Source organism: Prionailurus bengalensis, chromosome F2, assembly GCF_016509475.1.
Source record: "Prionailurus bengalensis isolate Pbe53 chromosome F2, Fcat_Pben_1.1_paternal_pri, whole genome shotgun sequence".
Classification (NCBI taxonomy): domain Eukaryota; kingdom Metazoa; phylum Chordata; class Mammalia; order Carnivora; family Felidae; genus Prionailurus; species Prionailurus bengalensis.
Window position 1 is genome coordinate 47371767 of NC_057353.1, and position 23966 is coordinate 47395732.

The 23966-nt window shown below is 44.9% G+C and overlaps 1 long non-coding RNA gene across 1 annotated transcript in view; it reads right to left on the minus strand.

The window, feature by feature from the left end:
* LOC122495675 overlaps window positions 1–23966 on the minus strand; it is a 96103-nt gene that overhangs the window by 57217 nt on the left and 14920 nt on the right. The window lies entirely within an intron of this gene.

Genomic DNA, 23966 nt, shown 5'->3' on the forward strand with positions numbered 1-23966 from the left:
CAGAAAAAGGCTATTTTACAGTCTCTGAAAGCACAAGTTCCTCTCTTCTTTGCCACAGAGATAAAGGGAGGTTTCCCAAGCAATTTTCCTTTGTAATTTGTTTTTTACGTTTGCACCCATGTTTACCAAATAATTCCTATCTATGCCTAGAGACTAATTGGAATGATATTCACTGACTGCTAATAAGAGTTACTTGGGGAGGTGACATGGGGTGATTTTTATTTAAGATTTCTGCTTTGTACTGTTCCAAATCAATTGACTTAAAATGAAGAAAAAACTTAAAAACATACACACAGCAATACAGCAATCATTTAAAAAAAATTCTTCAAAATGCACCACTTTTTTTTTTTCGGTAGTAGTTTTTGAACACCTCACTCAGCTGGCCAGTTAAGCAGGACTCTTTTCAGAGCTCTGTTCAAGACAGGTTTGGGGATAAAAAGAAAGTTCCTCTGGACATGCAGCCAACATTTCCCTTCATTTTGGAAGGCACGGTTGAATTATCAACTCAGAAAGCTTATAAAATACACCTTCTGGGAGTGCCTGGCTGGCTCAGTTGGTGGAGCATGTGACTCTTGATCTCGGGGTCGTAAGTTCGAGCTCCATGTTGGGTATAGAGACTACTTAAAAAGAAAAACCTTTTTTAAAAAATTAACAGTAAAATAAATTAACATTAAAAAAAATACACCCTATGGACATATCTTTCTTCAGGTATTGTTTTGTCAGATTTCTCTAAGGACAAACACCACGGTCAGTTGGGAAGGGTTTCTCTAAGGACAAACACCACGGCAGTTGGGAAGGGTTAGTGTGTGGGCTATTCCTGGCGTCTTTAAAATGAAAGGAGGTCCTTCTTGTACAGAAAGAAAACGCCAGTTTTCCCTTGGTGAACACCACTGGCTACACTTCAGATATACATCCTTGGGGTTAATTTCAGCTTCCAGTCGAAGTCTAGCTTCTTTCATAAAATCACGTGTATGAAATACATCTAACTTTGCATATAATTATAGATAACTCATTTTCTTTGTTGTGGCAACGTATCAAAACTTATTTATCCATTCTAGCGCATATGGTCATTTGGGTAGTTTACGGTTTTGAGCTATTATGACCTGTGAGACCATAAACATTCTAGTACATGTCTTTTGGTAACCGTATGTTAGCGTTTCTGTTGAGTATGCGTGTAATAGTGAAACAGAATACAGTATGCGAACGTTCATCTTTACTAAATACTACTAAACAGTTTTCCAAAGTGTTTGTACCAATTTACATATCCAACTGAGAGTATGAGAATTTCAACAGACCATTTTTTTTTTTTTTAATGAGATTTGTGATGGATAGTGACTCTGGAGTGAAATACTAGCCTGAACTAGCAGATGATAATGCGCCCTGAGGACTTCCAAGAAGTCCAAAGCGCCATTCATTTTCACGTTAGACGGAAACATCCCTCTGAGATCGAAAGATCGAAACATCCTTCTGAGAGATAGAGGGGCGTGCCTCATGCCAGGTTTTCCTGAAGCGGACGGAATTCTATGGAAGCAACTGAAATACTTTTTCTAAACGCCTTACTAAGCTCCATATCTTCCCATGCTCCCCCAGAGCTTTGATTTTAGGTCCAAATGCCTGTCTGTGAATTTGTTACAGGAATTTCATGGTCACGGTAGCATTTCTACTGTAACATTACTAGTCTCAAATAACAAAGCCTAATGCTGTCACCCCTCAGAGCATTTCCCGGGCATTCAGCCAGTAGAAAGGGGCATATTCGAAAACTCTCGGGCCTGACCTTGAAGGTCTTTGGACAGCCTGTCTAGGTTTCCTGGCCTGGCTGCTCCTCAGACACATCTGGGCAGCTCTTCAAACTACATCCCCACTCTAGAACAAGTGAGTTGAATTCCTTGGGGCTGGAACTTGGGGATCCGTATTTTATAAAGTTTTCAGGTGATTCCGATTTGATTGGAGACCACTCGTCAAACTTTGGAATCACTGTTGCCTCCAGATAGAAGAAGGAGGAGGAGGAGGAGGAGGAGGAGGAGGACAAGGAAGATAGAAGATAGTCATCCAATACAAATACAATAGCAAAATCCCAAAGTAAGAAGGGAAGATGAGGGAAAGGTCAGGCCTTATCCTCTTCTTCAAAGTATTCAGTGGTAGGTGGTTCTGATTCCAGGGTAATAATAATTATAAGCCACAATTACATGACATTTAGTAGTTTGCTGAATGATATCACATATATTATGTCACTTGATCACTCAAGACTTCTTCATGGTAGAAAGGATAATCCCCAATTTACAGAAGGGGATACTGAGGCTAAAAGATTAAGTGAGTGATATACATGCATTGAATAGTAGATCTAGGACACAAACCCAAGTCTCCTGATTCCCAATTAAAAAAAAAATTTTTTTTAATGTGTATTTTTGACAGAGAGAGAGAGAGAGAGCGAGCAGGAGAGGGGCAGAGAGAGAGGGAGACACAGAATCCAAAGCAGGCTCCAGGCTCTGAGCTGTTGGCACAGAGCTCAACGCAGGACTTGAACCCACGAACTACAAATCCTGACCTGAGCCGAAGTCAGACGCGTAACTGACTGAGCCACCAGGCGCCCCCCTGATTCCCAATTTTATGTATTTCTCTCCATCCCCTAGTACTCAAAGAGTCAGAAAGCTACATGGAGGCCAGCAGGAGCTAAGTGTTCCAACTACTCTGAATGATCCCCATGAGTCTTACTGGATACTCTTCCATTCTCCTCCCTCCTCCTCTTCTCCTTTCCTTCAATATGCTTTCAATGTCTCCCATGCACCAGGTAACCTGCAACATGCTAGGGAATCAGAGATATTTATTTTTAATGTTTATCTTTGAAGGAGGGAAAGACAGAACGTGAGCAGGCCAAGGGCAGAGAGAGACACACACACACAGAAGCCAAAGCAGGCTCCAGACTCTGAACTGTCAGCACAGAGTCTGACGTGGGGCTCGAACTCATGGAACGTGAGATCATGACCTGAGCTGAAGTCGGGTGCTCAACTGACTGAGCCACCCCGGCGCCCCTGGAATCAGAGATTTTTAAAAGTTCACCTTTCGGGGCGCCTGGGTGGCGCAGTCGGTTAAGCGTCCGACTTCAGCCAGGTCACGATCTCGCGGTCCGTGAGTTCGAGCCCCGCGTCGGGCTCTGGGCTGATGGCTCAGAGCCTGGAGCCTGTTTCCGATTCTGTGTCTCCCTCTCTCGCTGCCCCTCACCCGTTCATGTTCTGTCTCTCTCTGTCCCAAAAATAAAAAAAAAAAATTAAAAAAAAAAAAAAAATTAAAAGTTCACCTTTCAGTGGGGAGAAAAACAAATCCTCGTGCAGAAATGCACCAAATGTCACGGTCACATCTAGAGAAATGACAGACCGCCACAATTAGACCAAAATGGAAAGGGGAGATTATTGCCGTGATCACCCATTCAATTGGGCATGTGGATTCATACTCTCTACTCCGACAATAGGTCCCAATTATTAACGATAAGAACTTGCTTTCATATACTCTCACTTCAAAGGGGGACTGTTTTATTTTGAAACAATCCCACTTTCTCCAATACCCTGTTAGTAGACCCTTGGAAATGTGCTGTTAGATTTCTCATCTATATTCTATAACATGTGTCTACCCTCTCCTGACTAAATTTAGAGGCATGCTGTCTTATTAGTGGTTCATTTAGATGCTCTTTAAAGAATTATCGATGTTCAAAAGAGGTATAGAGGCCTTAAGTAACTGTAGGGAGAAGCTCAGGGATTCCCTCCCGGGTCTGGTGCATAGGACAAACGGCTTCCATGCACCAGGAAATAGCTTTGTTTATACTCAGCCCCTGGGCTGGACAGAGTAGGGGTAGGTACGTGTGTGTGTTCATATTTTCACGGCACAGGTTGGTAGCATGCGGATTTTTTTCCAACAAGCTATTCCAGTAGTGACAACAAACCACTCACTTTATTTTCAAACACCTACGAATTATTCAACAATAATAAATAGTTGTCAGATGCCCAGTGGGCACCAACAGCATCTTAAGCACAGAGTCCATGGTGGTGAAGGAAACAGATACGCCCCTGCCCACACTCCCCGCTTTCCAGGTTGACTGCTGAGAGCCCATTAAACATTTCTGGAAGAGCAAATGTGGGCAATGCTCTTAAAACTGACACTTCACATCACTGCTTAACCCGCTTGACATTTCTGAAGCACCGCACATGACTGATGGCCCATCAACTGTGCCCTTGTTCACCCTTTGGTTTCTGTGTCCCTGTCCTTCCAAGTCCTCATAGTCAGGAGTGCTTGCTCGCCTTCTCGTGATCAGTGCGTCTCCTCGGGACAACCGTGGCGTCCTCTTGACTGCTGTCCCTGCTCCAAGGTCTCTGACTCTTGTCCTATCTTCCACGTGTTCATTGGAGTTATATTTCGTTTTTCCCCTTTCCAACTCAAAATAGTCATAACTGACAACTACGCGTGTTTTAAAAACATTTACGGAGAAAGTTCCATCTATTGTCTGAATCAACGAGCCCTCGTTTGGAACCTTCCGTGGACCAGGCTGGTACTAACCTGGAACTAACATGAGGCTGGTCCAAGATAACACAGTCAGGATGTGATAGGCACGAACAGTCTTCTCATCCTTAATTCTGGTTCCTTCCATCTGCTGCAAGGTGGTTCCCTAGGAAGCAGACCCTGAGACGATGATTCATGTGCAGGAGGGTTGGAAGGAATGTTCTCAGGACTGGAGTCTGTAGAAGGGAAGGGGAGGAAGTGGCATTGGGCAGAGGGAGAAGTTGGGTGACAGCACAGTCTCAAAAGAAGTCTTGGCGTTCTGAACACGGGGTGGCTCTCGGAGTGTCTGCTTTGAAGTAAGACTCACAGCGGGAGGGGGTGTGAGTTCTCCGGTTTTGAAGGGGGATCAGGGCGGTGCATCTCAGCCTCCACCACACCTCCCACGTTGCTAGGATTCACTGCAGGTGACTGATTTGACTTGTTGCATTGAGCTTTAAATAAAGGGCAGGGAGTTCCTGGAGAAAGAGAGCTGAGTTCCTGCGGTCAGGACTACTGCCCTAGGTGGTGGTAGAACAGGAAGAGGCTGGAATGGGTCTGATCAAGTCCCACCTGATAAATGAGCAAAGGCCAAGGTCAGGCCAAGGTGGACAACCGTATTTCTTGGCTCAGGTCTTCCTTTACAGATGCTGCCCCTTTTGCCTGGAATGTTCTTCACTCAATCTTCAGGCCTCTGCCCACATGTGACATCCTCTGTGCTATCTCCTTGGGCTCAATCTAAATTAAAATCTTAGAGACCCACTTGCTTAATATCCTGAAACCTGCTTTTGTCACATTAGTCACTCTGTGGCCCACTGGGGGACTATTTATTCAATTTTTTCTCCTATTTTGCTGAGAGCCTCATGAAGGCAGACATTTTTTTTTTTCACATGGCATCTCCCGTGACTACTGGGTGCCTAACACATAGTAGGTGCTCAATAAATACCTTTTAAATGATTAAAACTGCAAAAAGAGCTACATCAGGGTTCTTTGCTTGCACAAAATGGAAACTGACACTGACATTATTAAGCAAAAAGGGGGTTATAGGAAGAGTGTGGGAGACTCCCAAAGCCGCAGAGAATAGGGGTGAAAATAGGCAATACCCAGAAGCTCTACAGAGGGTCATGAGGCTGGGGCTCTTGGACAAATCAATCATTTTCAGTCGCTACCATTCAGCCTAACAGTCAATTTCCACAGGGGAAAGGGAGTGTTTGACTGGTCGAGCCTCAGTCATGTGCTACCTCTGCGGCTGGAAGAGAACAGAGAGAGGAGAGCAACCTCACCAGGGTATATACAAAAGGAAATTGGGGGAAGTTGAAGGAGAAGAAATGGATTAAGGGCAACCAGTCAAACCAAACAAACCCATTTCCATGATAGGAGCCAGAGTGAGGAAGGAGAGTCCTGACTACCTGGGGGTATCAGGGAAAAATCCATGGCAGCAGGGAAGAGTCTACCCTACTTTCTCTATCCCAGCACCAAGCATGATGCCTGCCACCCTGTAGATGTTCTAAAAATTTGTGTGTGCGGATGACGTTCCTACCATAAGCATCTGAGGCTCTGGTCACTGGCCCATGTTTAGTCCGTTGGTGGGCCTGCTGGAGAGTTTACACCGTGGGAGCAGCCTGCAGCCCATGACAGATGGAAGATGGTGGGTGCATATCTCAGCTTCCATGCCCTTGTTCTATGATGTCACCCAGAGGTCCACTGTGATGGACTCCCAGCTGCCCATGGCAGGAACCTGCTCTTTTTTTTTTTAATGTTTGTTTATTTTTGAGAGAGAAAGAGGGAGAGAGGGAGCAGGGGAGGGGCAGAGATGGAGGCATAGGATCTGAAGGGGGCTCTGTGCTGACAGCTGAGAGCCCGATGTGGGGCTCAAACTCACAAACCATGAGATTATGACCTGAGTCATAGTTGGACACTTAACCCACTGATCCACCCAGGTGCCCCAGGAACCTGCTTTTTAATGCACGCTATAGACTTCCTTTTCTCCTCTGTCTCACTTCCCCACACCCCTCCTGGGGCTTCCTGGAATTACTTCCCAAACAAGTCACTTGCATTCAAGTCCTTGTCCCAGGTGGGCTTCCTAAAACAGCAGGCAAGAAGGCAGGGGCAGTGAGGAGTGGCTGCTCTCAGTAACTACATGAAGACGAGCAATGCTGTCAGGAGGCATCAGAGAACATTTAGTCTCAGGGTGATTCATTCCAGTGTTCTTCCCACCCCTGCAACCTTCCTCACAACGCTGAGCCTTCCACGGTCATGTCCACTGGTACCAATGGGTAGGTACTCAGAATGGTAACTCAGTTTTCAGTTGATCTGAGAGAGACATAGTCAGGTGGTGGCTTAGTCCATTCAGGCTGCTATAAACAAAACACCATAGATTGGGTGGCTTATAAACAACAAATATTTATTTTCTCACAGTTATGGAGGCTAAGAAGTCCCAGATCAAGGCACCAGCGCAAATGCAGTGTCTGATGAGGGCCTGCCTTCTGGGTCATACATGGCCATCTTCTCTGTGTCCACACATGGTGGAAGGGGCCAGGGGTGTCTCTGGAGTCTCTTTCATAAAGATACTAAGTCCCGTTCACCTCTCAAAGGCCCCACCTCCTACTCCCATCACCTTGGGGGTTAGGATTCCAACATATGACTGTGGGTGAAGGGGACAAATACTCAGTCGATAGCAAATGCATAAACTGCTATCAGAGAATCTCCCTACACACTGCCAAAGCTGACTGGACGTGCTCTGGGATCTTTGCTGCCTGGATGGCCCGTCTTGTGGCTTGCCTACTTGCCTGGGACATGGGATTTCCATAGCTCCTCTCCCAAATGATCACCAGCGTCACCCCTAAAGCATGAGAGCCCACACAATGATGTCACTTCAGTGCCAGGTCAAGGATCGGGGCCCTGTCTCTCAGTGATCTCTGAAACGCAGATCTAGTCATGACCTGGGTTTGCTCAAAACAAGGACTCCCCGTTGTTTGTGGGATGACATTCAGACTTCTTTTTTAATGTTTATTTATATTTGAGAGGGAGAGTGAGCACAGGGGCAGGGCAGAGAGAGGGGGGCGGGGGGACAGAGGATCTGAAGCAGGCCCTGCACTGTCAGCACAGAGCCCCATGCGGGGTCGAACTCATGAACTGTGAGATCACGACCCGAGCTGAAGTCGGACGCTCAACCGACTGAGTCACCCAGGTACCCTGACATTCAGATTTCTAAGTGTGACTCTTCGGGTTTTTCATTCATGACCTGCCAGCCTTTCTAGAATCTTCTGCCGCGGCTCCTCCTTGTGGCCCCCAGGGAGCCACACCAGACTGCTATTCTCACCATCCTGCAAACGTGCACCTGTTGTCTTAAACTTGCAGCTTTGCTCTTGCTGATCCTTACTCTCCCAGGCCCCTCCCCGCCCCCGTCTGGGTCTGGTAAAATCTCTTCTGTAAAGCTGCTCAGAATGCCCCTTGCATACCTAGCTAGGAGTTGTTGCTTGCTGTTTCTGTCTGCTTGGTTTTTACTGTTAGCAAACGTTACCGCACTTAGTTGCATGCAAATCTGATTTCCCTAATAGAACTGAAACTACTTGGAGGCCGGCTTTGTAGCTGCTGATCTGCCATGCTACTATGGCTCCATAAACAGTCTGCTGCTTTAAATGAATAACAATAGCGCTTTAAAGAATACCTTTCTCCTCCACTGTTACCATATCTTTCAGGGAGAACAAGCTAGAAAGAAATCGTTTCCACCGAGAAGTCACTTCATTATTTTTTTCAATATTTGGTTTTTATTTGAGGGAGTGCGCATGTGTGAGCGAGAGAGAGGGGCAGAGGGGGAGAGAGCATCCTAAGCAGGTTCCATGCTGAGTGTGGAGCCTGATGCAGGGCTCATTTCCACGACCCTGGGATCACGACCTGAGCTGAATTCAAGAGTCGGACATTCAATCGGCTGAGACACCCAAGAGCCCCAAGAAGTCACTTTAATATAAGGCTCCCTGAGGGGCGCCTGGGTGGCTCAGTCGGTTAAGCCTCTGACTTCGGCTCAGGTCATGATCTCACGGTTCGTGAGTTCGAGCCCTGTGTTGGGCTCTGTGCTGACAGCTCAGAGCCTGGAGCCTGTTTCAGATTCTGTGTCTCCCTCTCTGTCTCTGACCCTCCCCCATTCATGCTCTGTCTCTCTCTGTCTCAAAAGTAAATAAATGTTAATAAAAAAAAATATAAGGCTCCCTGAGAAGAGGCCTGGAACAGCAAAATAACAAGCAGCATCAAGAAACCCTAGATATGTTCCTGGTACGAACCTGAAGGTTCTTGGGGCACCTGGGTTGCTCGGTCCGTGGAGCACGTGACTCTTGATCGTGGGGTCATGAGTTTGGGCCCCATCTTGGGCTAAGAGTTTACTTTAAAAACAAACAAACCTGAAACGAGGCTCCCAGTGCCATTTCCTGGTAGGATCTCTCTCTTCTCTCTCAGAAAGAAAGTTTAAAGGAAGGAAGGAAGGAAGGAAGGAAGGAAGGAAGGAAGGAAAGAAGGAAGGGAAGAGAAAGAAAGAAAGAAAGAAAGAAGAGAGAGGGAGGGAGGGAGGGAGGAAGGGAGGAAGGAAGGAAGGAAGGAAAGAAGGAAGGGAAGAGAAAGAAAGAAAGAAAGAAAGAAAGAAGAGAGAGGGAGGGAGGGAGGGAGGAAGGGAGGAAGGAAGAGAGAGAGAATGAGTGGGGGGCGGGGAGGAAGGAAAGATTTCAAATGAAAATTTCAGATACAATCAGCACATATATTCAATTCCTCAGAAGGAGTTCCCCAGTGTTCAGTTTCCTCTGCTGATATTGCCTCTAGCCGGGGACCTTGGGCAACTGCAATTTCAGTATTCTCCATTTTGCTCCAAGAAACTGGTGCAGTCTACGGAACAGTTAAGAGAATGGGCACCAAAGAAAACCTAGGCTCTAAAAGGACAAGCAGGTGCTTTGCTAAATGACCTCAACAAGTTCCTCCAGAAAAAGAGAGGCAGTAACTGCGGCCAGGCTTGCTTAGCCCCAGGCACTGTTCCTAAGCAGGCTGGGCACAACATGATGGAGGAGGACAGTCATATCCCAGCTGGTGGAAACCTTGTCGGTTACTTAGGCCTTAGTGTGAGCCAGGCACCGCGAGCGGAGCCCAATGCTTGCAGGTCTCATTTAATCTTCACAGGAAACTAGGAGACAAGAAGGACTTCTGTGACTTGCATTTTGCAAATGAAGTTTCGAGATGTTAGGGAACTACCCAAGGTCATGGCACCCCTCGACTGCAAGACAGGACTGGAATGGATGTCTGCATAACTCTGAAGCCTGTGCCCTAAAGTTGCTCCTTGCAAACTTGGCTGCATGTTAGAATCACCCTGGGATCTGGGGAGATGAAAAATAAACCAGACAAACAATAACAACAATAACAAAACAAAATATATAGCATGTTACATGGTGATAGGGATCTAGAGAAAAATAAAGCAGGGAAGAGGGACAGCGTGGGGAAAGGGTAGGCTTTAGTTTTAAATATTGTCAGGAAAAAAATCAGTAAGATAACATATCAGCAAAGATCTGGGGGGAAAAGAAGAGGAAGCTTTGTAGCTATCTAGAGGAAAAGATTTCCAGACAGAGGCTATATGGCAGGTGTAAGGTCCTGTTATCAAACAATTGGCCAATATGGCCAGAGAGATGGAGGTGGGGGTGGGAGTGGGTGGGTAGCAGATGAGGTCAAGGAATCATGTGGAACCTTGTACCACTATAAGACTTTTCTGACTCTGTAAGTCTACTGGTCAAATTACTCATATTCAACTTCAGCAAGCATTTAAAGCATCTTACATCTGAAAGTAGAATTGACCTAAGCTTCATTAAAAAAATGTATCTTCAGGGGCGCCTGGGTGGCGCAGTCGGTTAAGCGTCCGACTTCAGCCAGGTCACAATCTCGCGGTCCGTGAGTTCGAGCCCCGCGTCAGGCTCTGGGCTGATGGCTCAGAGCCTGGAGCCTGTTTCCGATTCTGTGTCTCCCTCTCTCTCTGCCCCTCCCCCGTTCATGCTCTGTCTCTCTCTGTCCCAAAAATAAATAAACGTTGAAAAAAAAAATTTTGAAAAAAAAAATGTATCTTCAAAGTTGGAGCACCTGAGCAAATGTTTGGGACCAGGGTCCAGAGAAGGGAGGGCTGGAAAACTGGGGAAGATGGCAGAGAGGGGCAGTAGGGTCCAGCTAGGGCTCTAAGGAGTCACCCAACCACCACAGGCCATCCTTCCTTTGAATAAAAAAGAACAGGCACACCTGAGTGGCTCAGCTGGTTAAGCACCTGACTCTTTATTTCGGCTCAGGTCATGATCTCAGGGTTTCTGGGATCAAGCCCCACATGGGGCTCTATGCTGACAACACAGAGCCTGCTTGGGATTCTCTCTCTTTCCCTCTCTCTCTGTCCCTCCCCTGCTCATGCACGCTTGCTCACTCTCAAAAAAAAAAAAAAAAAAAGAAAAAAGGACTTAAAAAAATAACATTATAAAAAAGAACATCACAAGGGCTACTTGGAAAATCCAAGCTCCTTCATTTAAAAAAGTAATGGTACATGGATTTGTAAGCATTTTATTTCCAATTCTCCTCTTTCAGAAAGAAATCAGCAATTTTTTCTCTCCATTGCCTACCTTCTGCCTTGCCACCTATCTGACTTCTTTGATTTTTATCCTGCTCTCCTAATGATGCTCTAGATGGTCTCTGTTTAACCAGCCACAGTCCCTTTGTTGGTCTCTTCAGCTTGATCTCTTTGTCCCCGCCCCCACTTCCAGTTAAAGCACTATTTTCAGTGGTGGTTACATTCTTATTGTGGCCTATGCTCAAAGTCTATGTCCCACCACAGCACCCCCCCTTCCCCACTGCATCCTCCTATCACATCCTCTATCTCATCCTATGTCCACATCTTGGTCCCTGTGGGAGACTGTTGGACCGAGGGCCCTCAATAAGCCACACCTTGGAATAGTTGCCACCTGTACAGATCCTCCTACGTTGACCGTGGGGTGGGCCATGTGACCTGCTTTGTCCAGTGGGACATTAGCAAATATGAAGCAAGCAGAGGCCTCATTAGTGCTGACACATCGAGGCTTACATTCTGGAAGTCATCTGTGCCACTGTAAAATCGCCTGAGCTAGACTACTGAAGATCGGGAGAGACCCTGATGGATGAGATGCCACCTCAGATACCGGGCCAGGCCAAGTTCCCAGTGGAACGCAGCCATGTGAGGTCAGCTGCAGCAGGTGAAGCAAAGAAAAGCTACCCGCCGGAGTCTGTTCAACCCTCCGGCTCATGAAAACATAATAAATACTGTATTTGTTTTAAACCGCTACGTTTTGTGGCGTTTTGTTATAAGGCAATAGATAACAAAAACAATCCTCATCTGTCTGGTCCCAAACCTGTCAGTCCCAGATGAGGCCAGGACATCCCCATACCTGTGTCAAGGTCAGTTTCTGCACGTCTACATGCTTTCACCGAGACCTGCTGACCTGGCTGCACCTGAACCTTCTACAGGCATCTGGTTTGGGACAGCTTTGCATTTGGACTTTCTGAGCAGGAAACACATTGAGGGAAAATTGGGTGTACAAATATTCACTAATAGCATGCTGTGTTGTGACTTATGTGTGACTCACCTCATTCACTCCTAAGCCTGTATTCTATCTGTCATTACGCTGAATCATTGTTTGGAAAGGGATTCAAATTTACACTCTCTGTCAGACAGGGAGCACAGCACTTATGGTTTGGGGTTTGTTTGTGTTTTTGAAAAATGCCCTCTTTGTGGGGTTGCCTGGGTGGCTCAGTCAGTTAAGCATCCAACTCTTGATCTCAGCTCAGGTATGGATCTCAGCGTCCTGAGTTCAAGCCTGGTGTTGGGTTCTGCCCTGGGTGTGATGCCTACTTTAAAAAAAAAAAAAAGTGCATTCTTTATAATGGTATTGTCTCTGTATTGATTTCATCCTCCTCACATCCTTTAGTGTAAGAGAGTGTTGGCAGCTATAACTAATTTTTTTTTAAAAGATAACTGTTCCGGGGTGCCTCAGTGGCTCAGTAGGTTAAGTGTTCAACTTCGGCTCAGATCATGATCTCGTGGTTCAGAAGTTCGAGCCCTCTGTCGGGCTCTGTGCTGACAGTTCAGAGCCCAGAGCCTACTTCAGATTCTGTGTCTCCCTCTCTTTCTGCCCCTCTCCCACTCATGCTCTCTCTCTCTCTCTCTCTCTCTCTCAAAAATAAACATTAAAAAAATTTTTTTAATAAAAAAAGATAACCGATTTAAAACAACTTAAATGTTCATTTTATTTTATTTTAAAATATTATTTAAAAATGTTTATTTTTTTAGAGAGAGAGTGAGGGAGACAGAAGTGAGAGAGGAAGAGAGAGAGAATCCCAAGCAGGCTCTGCACTGTCAGCACAGAGCCTGACGTGGGGCTCGAACTCACAAGCTGTGAGATAATGACCTGAGTCAAGATCAAAAGCCAGACACTTAACTAGCCAAGCCACCCAGGTGCCCCTAAAACAACTTAAAATTTTAAATTTTAGCTCCAGAAATATTTGAAAAAACATATTCATTTTTCAGTAAGAAAGCTATATTTTCATTTTGAAGGGTTACTTACAAGCTTAGGCTAATAAACTTACTTTTGGTCCATTAAATGTGCACTAAAGGGACCTGGGATTTTGGACGAGTGGCCTTCACTTGAGAAGCATTCACGTTGGCCTGAGGAGTGGGTTGCCAAGATATGTACACATCCAGTGGGTGTGCTCTGGGCCATGAGCACAAATGCAGAAGTGATTTGGTCTGGTCTGTGTCCTCTATTGTCAGCCTTGGGCACAGTGCAGGGACAGAGGTGTGCTTCATAAATATTGACTGCATAAGTGAGTGAATTACCTTTATGAGCAATACAGTACCTTGGAAATGGTGTTCCATTTTATATAGGAAACGCAACATCTTGATAAGTAAAAAAAGAAGGAAAGGAAAGGAAAGGAAAGGAAAGGAAAGGAAAGGAAAGAAAGAAAGAAAGAAAGAAAGAAAGAAAGAAAGAAAGAAAGAAAGAAAGAAAGAAAGAAAGAAAGAAAAAATTAGAATAAAGAAGCCATTGCTCCCAAAATAGTAAAAACCAAGTTCAGTACTCTCCTTCAATCCCTATGTCAAGCATTGATGTGAAAACAAGTTCAATGTATGAACAAATGAACTCTACAGAAGGTCAGGGAGAAATTAATTGTATGTGTCTTATTACGCATTTCATTTGAAATATGAAAGGGAAGGTGACATTTTGAAGGCAAAAGAGATTTGAAGGATCATTTTTCTGATTAAAAGGAATAGTTTGCTTTATTTTTTAAGATCCAGATATGTAAAAGTGAATGATATAAAAACTACCTCTACAAATAATAAAAACAAATTGTTGTCAACCCTATACACATATAACAAAAGTAAGGTTACATTTTGCAATATGCTTTATTTTCTTACCAATGTATTAGGCATAACTTTTCATTTTGTTATCTTTTCAAGGATTGCATTGTGTTACTCTACCCCATTTAGTGTGGCTACTAAGTTATCGTGGACAATTTTCCAATTTTGGATGCTTATAATTATACTGTTAGAAATGGCGCTATGATAAACAATCTTACAAGTGAATCTTGGCAAATATAGGATTTTTTATAGCCAAATCCTAAAACAGTGGATTTCCTGAGTTAAGTGGTATGCATTTAAATCTTTTCATGTTTCCCTCCAGAAAAATATTGTACTTTTTTTCTATTCCTCCCACTTAGTTCCTGGACATTCATCACACCACTAATTATTATGATTTTTTGTTATCTTTTTAAGCATGATAGATAAAAAATAATAGCTCATATTTGAAAATTAGCTAATTATTAGTGAGATTAGATATTCTAATATGTTCAGGGATCATTTGTATATCTTCTTTTGTCAAGTACCAGTGTGTATCTTCTGGCTACTTTTTCTATTGTAATGTTTTTATTTTATGTATTACATAGAATTGACATTAACTCCTTGTCATGTAATTTGCAAATATTTCGCCTGTGTGGTCATTTGTCTTTTAGTATTGATTGATATTTTTACTTTTTCCCCAAGAGAATGCGAGAATCTTAGGAAGAATTTCATGGATTTTGATAATACCATCTGGTCTCATTTTGCACTTGACTTTCAGATATTGCATACACAACGTTGTAGAATAATTTCAAGTCTCCAAGGATGCTATCATCCTTCAGAGAGGACTTACACTTGCTTCTGGAAGAAAGCTTAGGGTTCTAACAATCCAGGATCAAGCTAATCTAATTCCCAGGTTTGAGATGATTGGAAGCTGCGTTCAGTGTGAAGGTTCATGTATTTCCACACTCTGTCAGGTCAGATGTACCTTTCAGGATGCCGAGCCAATGCATGGGGCATCTACTAGAGGCTTCCCCTTTCAATGATCTTGTATTCTTAATTTTTATCCCCACCACTCCTCAGAGCTCTCCAAAGTGCCGCTGTCTCCAGCCTCTTGGCCACCTACTTTGGAATCAGCTAGCACTTCGAGGAGTAAAGCATCCCCAGGTGCTGGGTTTATGCCCCTGAGTTTCCTCCTTCTTTTAGACCTTGGCCATGCCATTCTTCACAGGTTTTTTAGCTCTCAGATGCCTTCAAGCAAATGTATTTTAAACTCTGTTCAGTTTTTGAAATTGCAGCAAAGTGGTCGATCTCAATTGCTTAGTGTGTCATTGCTGGAAAACCAAAGTGCTTTTGAAAACATGAATTCAGTTGGAATGTATTTAGGGTGAGTTACCCTTTCATTCCCAGCATAATTCATGGAGCAATATTTTTATAATGACATGAACTGTCGCCATTACCACACTGTAAGTGATTGTATAAATCCTGATTATATAAATATTTGGGTCTATTTCTGGACTTTCTATTCTGCCGTTCCCTTTTGTATATTTCTGCACCAGAACCAAGTCATTTATTGGGTACAGTCGATTGCTCTAACTTTATAATACATTTTAGTACCAGGCGAGAGTTCTCTTTTCTTCCTTTTTTTTTTTTTAACGTTTATTTATTTTTGAGACAGAGAGAGACAGAGCATGAATGGGGGAGGGTCAGAGAGAAAGGGAGATGCAGAATTCGAAACAGGCTCCAGGCTTTGAGCGGTCAGCACGGGGCTCGAACTCAGGGACCGCGAGATCATGACCTGAGCTGAAGTTGGAGGCTTAACTGACTGAGCCACCCAGGCGCCCCTCTTTTCTTCCTTTTCACAAAATGTGTTTTGGCTCTTCTCATGTCTTTGTTCTTTGGGTGAATTTTAGTCTTTTTAAATTACATCTGCCCCCCCCCCCCATCTCATTTATATTTTAATGGGAATCTTAGGAACAACTTTTAATATTTAGTTTTTAGTGCAGAAGCATGGCATAAAATCTATTTAGACAGGTCTTTTAAAATTTATCAAAGCCTATATACAAGTTATCTTTTATTCCTGAGCTTTCTTAAGATATTTTAGTACATTGCCTGGGGTTTTTCAAGTAGCCAGTGTCTGCTGGTAATGATTAATTTATCTCATCTTGCTCAAAATACCTCATTTCTTTTTTTTTCTTTTCTATTTTGTCTTATTGCATTAGCCAGAACATCCACTATCCAGAGCACTGTTAAACACTAATGATGATAATGACCATCCTCGTATTCTGATTTTTAACTGGATTACTTGTTCACTTCTCTCAGTAAGTATAATGAATGTCAGCTATTGATTTAAAAGAGAGTCTTCACTGAATCAATTTTTTTGAAAATATTGATAAAAGCTGCATGATCTCATGCAAAATATAGGATGTAATATAGATTATACTCATATGTTCATATGCTTCCTATATCTTGTATTTGTGTCTTAGGTTGGTATATTAGCTTCTTAGGAGTGCTATAACAAAATGCCACAAACTGTGGCTTAAAACGACAGAAACTTATTCTTTCACAGTTCCAGAAACTGAAATCCAAAATCAAAGCGCTAGCAGGATCAATTCCTTCTGGAGGCTCTGAGGAAGAATCTGTTTCATGCTTCCCTCACCCTTCTGGTTAGCAATCCACAGATTGGCCTTCTAGATCTTCTAGATCTAGGCCTTCTAGATCTTTCACTCCAATCTCTGCCTCCATTTTCACATGACTGTCTCCTCCACCTCTGTGTCTCTGGGCCCAAATTGTCCTCTTTTTATAAGGACACCACTCTAATCCAGCACGACTGCTTCCTAATTGGTTACCTTAGGTCACACTGACCGATCCCAGGCAGACATGATTTTTTTCAGGACATTATTCAATCCAGTGCAGTTGGGATCCCCCAGAAGCAGACTCTGAGATGAAGATTCATGTGCAAGCCATCTATTTCTGAAGGGCTCCCGGAGGAGGCCAGTAAGAGAGCAGGAAAGCAGAAGGAGCCAAGCAAGAGTGTGATGGCAGGCAAGACTTTTTGGAGAGATGATGCTTTGATATAATCAGGGAAGATCTGCATTAAAAATTATGCCTCACATTTGTCCCCATCTGAGGCAAGGGAGTCTGGACTGTCATATTTCCAAACCAGTTAATCATGAGATAAAGGTTGCCCGGGAAGGTGTAAAATCCCAGGCACTTCTGTCTCTGCATTTGCAAGTGAAGTGTTCCAGTAACTTCAGGGAAATGTTCCAAAGCAAAGTCATAGCTGTAAGCTATTAGAGTAAAAACTCACCTGAACTAGGTGAAGGGTACACAGAAATAGTGAAGAGGTCCAAGGAAAGTCAAAGTGTCTGCCACAGGTATCTTTTTTTGGTGTGTGTGCATTCATCTGTCAAAAATGTCATCAAATGTGTCCATTATTTTTTCTGGAAATCTGCCGGGCCTACATAGTGTAGCTTCTAGCATTCTTCCCTAGGTAAGTCCTAGATTCCTTCCATTTCCTTCCTCCCTAATTTAGTCATCATTTACAAAGTATTATAAACCTGCTTCCCTATACTCATTTGTAGCTCTTCACATTTTAGTACACCCCTAATGCTGGAAGTCTCCAAAAAAGCTTTGAAATATGCGGTGACCAAAAAAAGTTGTCAAGGAGAAATATTGGTAATAATGAGAGAGCCTCAGGAGTGGAGGCAGATGGCAGAGAAGGTAACAGAGGCAGTGAGAGACAGTTTGCCATCAAAGTGATGGATGTGGGGGCATCACGAGGCAGGAGACAGACAGGCAAGAACCACACAAGTTCTGTTACACACACCCCATACGAGCACATGTGTGCACACGCATACACACACACACACACACACACACACACACACACACACACAGCAAGCATGCAAACGAACAATCCACAGAATCCCGATGAGAGCAACCCAGAGTGTGCTAGGCCAAATTTGGGCCTAGAACCACTCTGGAATCTGAACATTCTGGGGGACCCACAAGAAGACTCTTCGAATGAAGTTTTGTAGGAAAGCCTTCATCTGAAGGGATAAGAAAGTCAGGCCCTCCCAGTGTAAGAAAGGAAGCACAATTTTATACATAGGACTCTGTCACAGAGCTGGTCCTTTAGCTGAGGATTGAGACTAAGGTCAGAGGAAAGGAGGGGCGCCTGGGTGGCTCAGTCAGACCGTCCAACTCTTGGTTTCGCCTCAGGTCATGATCTCAAGGTTCGTGAGATCGGGCCGCATGTAGGGCTCTGTGCTGACAGCATGGAGCCTGCTTGGGATTCTCTCTCTCCCTCTCAGCCCCTCCCCCCACCTCTCTCTCTCCGAAAATAAATAAATATGTTTTTAAACAATTGGATGTTTACCTTCTAAAACAGCAAATAAATTTTGGTTGTTATTAACAACAACAACAACAACAAAACAATGGAAAGGAGACTGTGGGTAAAAACGAAATGACCTCTTCTCACAAAAAGTCAGATGTGACAATGGCAGCACAAGGCAGCTGTCCACAGGGACCCTTGTAGTGAGGTAAGGGTGAGGCACTCGTCTGAGCAGACAGGCCTGGCTACTTTTGTCTGCAGTGGGCATGACCTCAGGTAAGCGCAGGGTTCTGGTGTATTGTGAGTCCCACGGCGTCAGCAGAAGTGGGCGTCAGGGGGCCCACAGATAGGAGCAGATGTGGCTCAATGAGGAGGAGACTTCGTGAGGCTTTGGGAACATCAGAGACTGTGGTGCAGGCATCTCTCCGGGAAGCCAGGGTGGGAGCAGGAGCAGGGGGGACAGGAGTGGTGTTGGGTAACCCACATCTGTGAGCACGTACGTTTCCTCCAGGAAACAGCTGGGGGTGGGTGAGACCGACTTTAAAAGAGAGCAGGGTAGAGGCTCCTGTGTTTGTTCAGGTCCTCTGAGAAGCAGACGCCATGCCAGGGTTAGATGTCAAGGGACTGATGGAGGACAATACCTGTGAAGGGGAAAAGAGTGAGCCAGCGAAGGCGGGGAGAGCCCTCAGATTCGTGTTGTGTGTCTGACTCCTGTGAAGGAGGAGTTAACTAGGAAGAGTCCCAGACTGTGGGCCAGTTCTCAGACGGCGTCAGCCTGGCCGAGGGGAGATCTGGAGCCAACATCTCCCAGTTGAGGAGTCCTGTGTCCAGCCATGCCCAGGAACTCCATCATGCTTAGTCGTTGGCTGGGTGCAGCCCATGGAAAACACGGCGGTGACACCAATGTGACAGTAGAGCAGGAGGGGCTGTCATTGGAGCCATCAGACAACCCTGCTCCCACCTTCATGACTACCACGGTCCCATACAAGCGGACGGCACCAGCACAGAAAGGCATCATTTGTGATAGTCTGTGAGGCCCATGTGATCTACATGGAAAAACTTAGGTTGCAAATGCTCACAAATTTTAAAACTCTTTGGAGCTGAAAGAGTTATACTCTTAGTTAACTGAACTCTTTTATCCAGAACTATGCCCTTATTCCCTCATGATGCTTGCTAACTAGGGCACATCTATCGGAGATAATATTAGAAGGCATCAAAGAGATTCTGAAATCACTGATAACTTGTGCAGACATGGTCAGAATGAGAACTCTTGGCCTCAGAATATCAGAAGATAACAGAATTGTTTGCATTTCTCTACATGCACATGGGGTTGGCTAGGGTGATACAAGCGAGGATATATGAAGGAACCCAGGTAAAAGAGAAACAACCAAACACTTCTCCTCCAACTGAGCAGAACTCTACAGCTGTTCAGTTGTCTAAGGAATAGAAAGACTGCTTGATGGACCCAAGATTTCAGAACACTGGTGAGGGGAAGGCTTTGTTTTTTTTTGGTTATTTGTTTTTTTTTAATTTTTTTTTTAACGTTTATTTATTTTTGAGACAGAGAGAGACAGAGCATGAACGGGGGAGGGTCAGAGAGAGAGGGAGACACAGAATCTGAAACAGGCTCCAGGCTCTGAGCCATCAGCACAGAGCCCGATGCGGGGCTGGAACTCACGGACCGTGAGATCATGACCTGAGCCGAAGTCGGACGCTCAACTGACTGAGCCACCCAGGCGCCCTGAGGGGAAGGCTTTTAACGGGACTGAAAACCTGACCTAGCGTGTATCTGCAATGATGCCATTTGCCAGGACTATGCATTCAAGAATTATTTGCTCAACTGGTGCTTCTGCCGCTTCAGGTTGAGCTTGTTTACCAACACACAGCACCTAGGGGTCACCCCTGGAAAACGTGACAGGTAAATATAGGCCAGGGGAGAAAAAGGAAGTGCATAAGTGACGGCAACTTACTGAACTTGTTGTGTTAAGAGGTGATGGCAGCCCAAACCATAAACAGCATCACTATTAAAAAGCTTAAATGAGTTCATGCCCGACAGATCATTAGCTGTGATGTGAAGGTGCCCTGCTTTGGTCTTTAGAGGGAAACATCAGAGAGATTGTCCTGTTTGGGCCACAACAGTATCTACTGGGGCCTCTGTGAGAGCCAGAAGTACAGTGGTTCTAATTTAAATATTCTCAAGTAAATGAATGAGTGAATGAACGAATGAATGAATGAATGAATTCTAAGGTAGTTGTTAACTTCCGTGGTTGTGCTAGCTTCTGGTCATCACATTTTTGTTGGTGTTGGAGGGCTTTTCAACCAAGAAGACAATTCTATGGGCACCACCCAGCCTATGTGGTGCTCAGCCCTGGAGGATCCTGGAGCCCTGTGAGTTTCCTTTTATACAAGGTGTTGAACCAGAAGCTGCAGCATGTGGGAGAACAGAGGTTATGGGAACCCTTTTCAAACACATGCTTCCAACCCATAGAACGGAGCATTTCTGGTTGAAGAGATGGTTGGGGGAGGATGGAGGTTGAGTACAGACAGTGTGTCACCTGTGCCCATCCTCCTTCACTGTCCCCAGTAGAGTCCCTAAGAACCCTCTTCAGGGCATATGGCAAAGGAAGCTGATTTATTTAGAGTTGGACTGGATGCTCTTTGACCATATGATGACAGAATGCCACACCATACTGGCAATCAGAGTTTTCTGGTGAATGCTGACAGGCTTTTCTAAATTTCAGCATGGTGACCTGGATAGAACACAGACTTCAGAGTCTGAGCACGTGGGTTCCAGTCTTGACTCTGACACTGGCTTTGTAATTTTGGCTAAGAACTCCAAGTTTCACTTTCATGGCCTTTACGATGGGGAGAATAACATTTCCCTCAAAGAACTCAAAGCGAGATGCCCATGTTGTCTTGGCCAAGAGACAGTCCTGCTCAAACCAACATTCTCCAGGAGCCCTTCTATGGTTCTCTGACAGCCTTTTGTACCTTGATTCCCAACATGCCCCACAGGGCCCTGTCTTTGGCCATCTACTCGGTAGATATCATTGCAGTTCAATATCAGTTTTTCCTGGGACATGATCCTAATACCACTCTTTGACTCAACCTACCATGACCATGTATGAAAAGCATCAGGGCACTCTTGGACTAGCCTTGCAGGACTCGGGCTGCTGGAGGGGGAGGGCAGTAGGTGGGCCTCAGACTCTAAGGCCTGCTTGGTTTCTGATCTAGCTCAGAGGCAGCCTTCCTACTGGGACTTGGGTTCTGGGCCCTATCCACTGAGAGAACATGCAGTGACTTCACCTTCTGCCGGCTGAATTTAGGCATCTCGATCCTTCACCCCAAATAAGCATCTGTCCTGACTATAAGCCACTGGGGGAAATCTTTAAGTCTGTAGTGGGTGGCATACACTGGAAAGACCAAACAATAGCCAAAGCTGAAGAGTAAGAGAACAAGTTGGGCTCACCCCAAATGAGTGCTCGCTGCCTAGAACAGTCAAAAAAGTCACCAAGGAGAATCCACTCCAGCCATGAGCATGGAAGGCAATAAGGGCTCTAAAGAGGCAAGAGTGGTAGGGTGCCAGGGTAACTCGGTCGGTACAGTCCTCATCTCAGGGTTGTGAGTTCAAGCCCCACACTGGGAGTGGAGCCTACTTTAAAAGTATTAATAATAATAAAGAGGAAAGAGTGGTGGCCTGAGAGTTGGGAGGACTGGGCTCCTGTCTTGACTCGGCCAGAATCCAGCTGTCACCATCCTTCTCGCCTTCCTCATCAGTAAAATGAAAAGGTTGGATGAAGGGATCCCATAGCCTTTCATAAGAAAGATCCTATGAATACAGGGCTTGAGTTACACGCGTTATTTATTCTCCAGTGCCGCCCTCCCCGCGTGCCCCTGCCCCGCACCCCCCCCCCCAAATCTGGGCACATGGGAAAGTGGAAGGAAAGCCAAACCTTCCAATCTGGCTTATTTGTGAGAAGAGGCCCTCAGTTCTGAAGAAACTGAGTGGAAGAAACACCTCGGCCTTATCACAATTTATGCTAAATGATGCACCACTGATATCTATAACACATGTTCTTGTAATTCTGATCTCAGGAGATAAGCTCCCTTCTGTTCATTGTGAGGGAGTTAGCAGAAGTGAAAGGATGTGGGTAGCAAGAACTAGGGAAAGAGCTTTGTCAAGCCCCATCACCCTGGATGCCTGGCAACTCAATCTGGGGAATATCAGATAGGTAAACAAATCTGTTAATGGGAGGAAATGGAGCACAGCTCCACAAACTAAGAAGAGAGACCGGGCCCGATACTAAAGACTGGGCCCCTTTCCTTTCCAGAGGCCATCGTTTCTGTCTTCTTGCTGATAAAGAGAAGGAGACAGGGGCTTACATTGTACCCAGAACACGAGGTGGTACTGTAATCACATGTTCCAAATGTCGAGCAGCTCGACAGGAAACAAGAATAACACAAGTTGGCAGAAGGAAGATGGGAAAGCAAGACGCCAGGATCCCCGTGATTCTGAAGGAGACAATCAAAGGAGCCAGAACACATGTCACCTCTGGGTTCAGCACGGAGGGCTGTGGGGCTGGAGGAGGTCCCAGGCCAGCGGGGAAAGGCCAATGGGTCCTCCCCCACAATCTTCCTTGAGCCTGCACCTTGTCCCTAGGCCATCAGAGGACTTTCATGACAACCCAAACCCAATTTACGGCCGTTTGATCAAATCATTTATGTGAAAATTCTTTATACTGTGTATGCCACACATGCCTCGTATACCAGGCTTACCGTGTTTCAGCCTGTCTTCAGGATATGTTTGGATATTAGGGAACCAATGAATATTAATAGTGACCCAGATCATGACCATCATTAGAATAGCTAACTGCTACAAACTCTCCCAAGCACTTTGAGCATATTTTCTCACTAACATAAGTACTATTATTATCACTCTTTTACAGATAAGAAGGCTGAAGCTCTAAGAGTTGAAGTCATTTGCTCCTGGTTACAAAGCTGCTCAGTGGTGAAGCTGAAACTCCATCGAAAACTAGTCACACCCAACTCTATATTTTTAGTAAATCCATATTCTCAACCAGGCTGGACAATGCAGCCAACAGTAAGCAGGGGGCATTTAGTGAGCACTCTCTAATTCTCAGATCTGCCCATGCACCTTCTACTGATAATTCCCTTTAAATATTCACGGCAGCCCATAGTGTAAGTGCTATTATTACCACTCTTTTTCTATTATTATATTGTTACAGGAGAAGACGATGAGGCTTGAGAGGTTGAGTAATTTGCCTGGGATTACCTGGGATGGGAATCCAAGCAGTCAATTTTGGATGCAACCCTGGGAAGTCTGACCCGTAAACTCGTGCCGTTAGCCACTGACTTAACTTTAGAGAGAACCCTTCTGACTCACTGACCCAGAGGTACACATGCTGCGTGTTGACAACAATCTGAATTTCCAGGGTAAATCCTATCTGTTCAGCAAGTTCAAGTTCATATTTTAACTACCTAGGACTCTTCTCACAGGAGCAATGTTTGATGCTAGTTGGTCACCAACAGTATGGATCTTGGGTCAGTTTCATTGCTCCCCGATTCATGCTTGGGCTTGAAATATTTATTGCACACCATTAGTAACTTCCCAGGAAAAGGAAATACTCCTATGTGAATTGAAGGATGATGGGCTTTACCTCCCCGTGAAACTTTGTATAAACCTTCCCAAAATCAATACGTGGCCAACTCCACACT